We start from the raw sequence: 5,781 nt of genomic DNA, 5'->3' as shown, positions 1-5,781 counted from the left end.
CTGGGCGGAGGGGAGGCTGCCTACGACTAGCTCATAGGTGGAGGTCAGTAACCTTGGATGATTCATCTCAGACGACTCATGAATCGTTGAAATAAGAAATAAGGTTCATTCATTCATTTTCACAGCCAGTAGATTTAGGTTCATGAATCTGAATCGGATTCACCCCATTACACGATCTATGAGGTCTATTCCTCACATCCCAGTTCCTTGGGGTTTCCTATACAGCAGACCATCAGTATTTTCTACATTATTTGAAAAATATATCATGATAGATTTAAATTCCCCCCAAATAATTTACACCCACACTAACGAGAACCTAAAACCCAGTTGTTTACTTAACACTTCTAATGGATCATTCACCATGACTGTACCAGACCTCAACACTATGTAGAAAGTAACAAATGTATGACGTATCTACCCATAAAAAAACCAACAGACTGACATCGTTATCACCATTGCCCTTACATTGCATGCAGTGCATAAATCTGCCCATAAAAATCAGGACTATATCCCTTCGACATGAGCGGTCCCCATCACAACAGTGGTCGGTGGTTCCGGTGATGACGGAACGAAAAATTTCATATCACACCTTCCCATTGCTCACTCTGCCCGCATCAAACATGCTGCCCCAGAGCAGCAGAAGGTGTCCGCTGAACGTTGTGGTAAACAAACCGATTAGAAATCTTGCCATCATAAAGTAATCTCATAATGAATTAAACGATCTCTTTCCCCCGCCCCTAATCTGGCAGTGGAATGGCAGGGTGTTGGTTGATCGGCTTACGTACTTTCTCGCAGTTGCCACCGTCCCGGTGTAAGGACACACTCGTCTCGCAATGTGATCGTGTGCCAGAACAGCCACGGTTCTGCGACTGCTCCTAGGGGGGTTGGTTGTTGTTTACGCCAAATCTCAGATGAGCTGCTGCCTCTCGTGTTTGTGTTGCTTTGGTTTTTGCTGTGCTGCTTGTTTTTTTTTCACATTTTCAACCTGTAGCAACATCGCTCACACATCCATACAAACCAGAAGGGTGCTCTCACATACGAATCGGACCCCTCCTTACCGGCTTTCCCCTATCCCGCTCCCTCTCTCTCTCTCGCTCCCCCTATGAGCTATGATTTTCTTTGTTGTTTGATAGGAAGACGAATCATATGGTGCGAGAGAAGCTGCTGGCTGTTGCTACTGTTGAAGCTGTTTAGTATCATCCTCTCCTTCGCCTCTCCCCCCTCACCACCACTCCCTTTCGACCATCATTAACACATTTACCGACCCGGTACGGGCACCCGTAACGCACAAGTGGGGAGACTCGCGCGAGTGGCAACGCATGTGTTCGTTGGTAGCGACCATCGTCGGAGGCCGGTTGTGTTCGGTTTGGTTGTGTGTTTTGCTTTTTACGAGCCTTTGTTACGTTAAGCGCACCGGGACCAGTAAGCGCTACAGGCCCGTCGGTTGTGTGCGTGCCGGGTGCCCGCAAAACATCGCGAGATACGAGACAAGTTCGCGCCGCGGTCGCTCTCGCATCTCAGTTCAACAAATGCCGTCGTTGTGAGTAGTTTGGGCCACAACTTCGTAGCGGTGCCGCTCCAATCGAGTACCACATAGAAGCGTTGCGGTGGCGTGCGCTAGCAACGGAAAGAAATCGAACGTGCTGTCACCGAGTGTTTGAGAAAAGTGGTTGTGTTAGGGTTTTTTTTTATTCAACAGCGGTTACGGTACGTGCTGATTTTACAACGTGTGCACAGTGTACTAAATTCGTTTATATGTGATGTATTAAAAATATTGCTTGCGGTTCGGATAGTACTCTAGCCGTACATCAATGTCTGTTATCGTGGACACTTGTAACATCACCAACGAACTGCGAGTGTTAAGTTATTTAAGTGCCTAATCTACAACTCCCCGATCACGCAATGGATGATCTCGAGGATCTCGAATGCATTTGACACCAGAAGTACTTTATGGAAATTTTGTAGGCTTTTCCCGAGCGGTGTGACCGAAAGGGCAGCGAAATTAATAGTGTCTGTGTGTGCGTGGAGTTGCAATTGCAGAATTTCACCTTACACAGGACCGTGCGTGCAGTGAGGCGTGTTTTACCCAGATGCACTGTTTAGGTGCTGCTTTTTTTTGCGCTGAATGCACCGTGGACGAGTACGCAAAAACGATTGAATTGAATTTGTATCACACCGCCCGACCACTACCACCGAAGGCATGATGAAATACCCGTGCTGTTTGCAGTCATATTGTGCAAAATGAACGATTTCCCTGGCCGGCAGGATGCAATTCGGTGTATGGAAAGCCACACACCGAAACCGTGCGTGGCGGCACAAGGTGCGTGCGAGGGTGCGAGTGGCCGGGCATTACTTTTTTCCCACTTCCTCCTACGACTGGTACGACTATTTCTAGACGCGAACACGTGCGAGCGCGCTTTTACCGGGTAAAGCCTTGGCGAGTGGTGGACGCTCTGTTGCCGGGTGGTGCATGTTTCGATGTTTTCAGTAGGGATGGGACGAAACAACAACAACAAAAAAAAACATAGTTGCATTTCCTAGTCCCCCTTTTTCCCCCCGCGGGTACGAACTAATTGGACGAAAAACTGAAGCGGAGCCGTCTGGCCGGTTAGAAGATGGCCATCCACACAACCTGCTCGGCTTCGTAATGTGAACAGTGGGGGAAGGGGACCTATTCCAAACGATCTGTCAAACGCGAATGTGAAAACGAAAGTGAAGTGTGCTTCCATGCGATGACGCATGGCCGTACCTTTGGCGAGTCAACGTTCTTTACGATCGATGGTGGTGCATAAGGGAGTGAGCCAGGGTTTGGGCAAAGTAACCAATATGTTCGGATTAGCAATAGTTTCCCCACCATGCCCAAAATCCATTAGAAGAAAACGTAAAAATGCAATTGCATCCGTCTGTTGCCGATGTTGCACCCGATGTCCGATGTCCACACCTCATTATTTCTATCGCTCGGTGTCGGTTCCATTTTCCTATGCACCGAGTGCAAGCAAATAAGTGGAAAAAAGCATCACGATCGCCAGGAAATGGGATCACCCAAAGACCGAAACCCAAACAGGGAAAATACCGTTGCGTGTAGGAATCCGATTATTGCGATATTATTTGTTGTTGTGTTGTTTTCCTTTGGCAACATCCGACTCCTTCGAAAATCGGTTCTTTCGGTTGCCTTCTGCCGAAACAAACCGGTTTGGTGGCTGAATCGAACTTACTGATTTTATGGGAGTGAGATAAAAAAAAAAAAATACACCCAACCGATGGAAACCCAAACCGATGGCATAGATTATTCGAGCACCGACCGATACTGGGTATGATTTTTATTTTTTATGGTGATTTCGGAGCTATTTTCATCGTCGGTTTGCTTTCTTCCTGTCGATTATTAAACCCACACCACGCGGGATTAGCCCGCTCTGGAAGGTTGTGCTAATAGCTAATGTAAAATAATCCTTTTCAAAGCGCTCGAGAGGTGAAAAGAAGGAAAAAAAACGAGCAAATTAATATTTAAACCATAAAGAAGTGTTTTCGAAGCGTACACTGGTTCGCCCCGGTTCTTGCGGTTATGTGTTTTTGAAAGATTTTTACAACCCCTTTCTCTATTGGACTATCTGTTCTATTCCAATAATCGATTAATTGTTGCACGAGCACTGAATAGCATAGCTTGTTAGTAGCTTAACAGCTTCTTGTGCAAAGCAGAGCAACGACTGGCGCTGGCCCAACTTGTTGCTCGAAAGTAACCCACAACCTCACAGTGCGTCTTGCTGTCCGTCCGGGTGTGCTGAGTGTATCTGTTTGGCACGATGATATGATAAGCGAACCGTTCCACTCGGAATGGAAAAGATGCAGTGGATAGCACCGGGTGAACCGGTGCAGGATGATGCTAATGCTGGACGCGAGCATCTTACGATGCGGTATAGCGAGCGGTGCAGCAGCAAGCAGTTTGAGATAATTGGCATGGAGCAAGGAATACAGAGAGAGGAAGGAAAAACAAAACCACAACGATGGAGGCACAAACGCCAAGATCGGGTAAACAACAACCGGCTTCGCCGTATCTGGTACGCATCGCAGCAAAGGAACGGTCAGGTGAGGTGGGACATTTGAGGGTGGGAAGAGGAACAACATGCCTCCCCGCTACCGATGGCCCGTCCACCTTGGCTAGAGACAAGTCGCGGTCGCCGGTTTGCCTTCGACGGTAACGACAACAAAACAAGCTCGACAAACGCATCAGTCCCCCCACGGTGCGTCCATTTTGTCTGCTTTTTACTCGCATTCTCTCTCTCTATCGCTCCCTGTATCTCCCTTTCTGTCTTCTTTAGTACAGAGAGACAAGCGAACCGTTTATCTATCTCGCACTTGTAGCACTGTGGCGTCCTTCCTGACGTTGAGCTACTAAGCAAGTATAGAGCATGGCTACTTTGCTCGAGAGTATATGAGTAAAACCGCAAAAAAAGGTTCCCAAAGCCTGTTGATGGAACGCTTCAAACTCACGCACGCACTCGCAACCGATACGCAACGACACACCTTTTTTTTAGAGTTAAATATAGTATTTTTTCCCCACTATCGCTTAGTGGGTATACGCGAGCGCGAAAGGAGGATAAACAAAACACACTGAAAAATGGCATAATCCTCACTCTAAAGGTCCAGTGTGGGGTGATGCTCCATCCCGAGCGATGATCTGCACCGATCTCCGGATCCGTTTGACAGATGGTGGTGCGCGTGTAGCGTATGGCGCCCTGCTAGTGTCACACCGATGATGCGTAGCGTAAGATAAACAAGATTACCGGCGGGGGTATTAAACCCCGGGGACGTTCAATCACGGTCCGAGCGAAAAGGTGGTTCGATCGTGCGCATTCGAGAATGGTTCGGGATTGTTGGGCCTGTATGGGTGAGCAGAAGGCACCGGCATCGATCGAAGCTGTTAAAACAGTTGCGCCATTGTAAGCTGCATTGGAAACGTCTGCAAACAAACGAACACATATGTAACCCGCTGCCTATCTCCGGACGCTCCGTTGCATTTGTTTAGCCTAGTTACTCTGTTTATTTTCATGAACCGTGGTGCTGTTTAGTACAATGCTGACTAGTTATCATTTTTAGTAACCCTATGATTTACCATTCTCCACAGCAAAGTGTCATCGAAAACAGTGAACGTCTAATACATGTGTTAGCTCTCCGTGTACTAAAAAACAACAACAAGCGATACAGCACCTACCAGTACTAAGTGTATACGCAACGAACGAAAGTGAAAGTAGTGAGCGATCGGTGAAAAAATTCAGTATCACACATCGAATCAATACCACGAAACACACGGGTTTGGTCTGTCCGTTAAGAAACGAGCGATTTAACCTCTGTAATCAAATCATTCTCGGTGCGTATGTGTGGTGGTGCTGTACTAAAAACCGCCGTGCGATAGTGTTGCTGCCCCCCGGTTATTTGTTGGCCGGCTGGATCGATTGTTTCGCTTCGGCTACGACGGATCGATCTACGACGAGATAAGCAATAGATTGCGTGTGTTTGTCGACGCGTCCGTGCCCGTTGGAAGTGTGTGCGTGTGCGCGCCCTGTGTACCGGGGAGAGTAAACAAAAGCAGAAGCAATACAAGCACGGAGCGCTTTGCCCGGAGATAGCCCGGTCAACAACGACGGTTTGGTGGAATTGATGCTTTCTGAGACAGCTCGGGGGCCACTCTGGTGCGTTTGCTTCTAATTGAACCAATCAGTGTCCCGCGCGTGTGTGTGTGTGTGATCGGTTTGATTATTCGCGGCCAAAAAGTGATTGCAATAA

This window comes from Anopheles marshallii, chromosome 3 (assembly GCF_943734725.1).
Source record: "Anopheles marshallii chromosome 3, idAnoMarsDA_429_01, whole genome shotgun sequence".
Classification (NCBI taxonomy): Eukaryota; Metazoa; Arthropoda; class Insecta; order Diptera; family Culicidae; genus Anopheles; species Anopheles marshallii.
Note: the sequence above shows the minus strand (reverse complement) of the source record.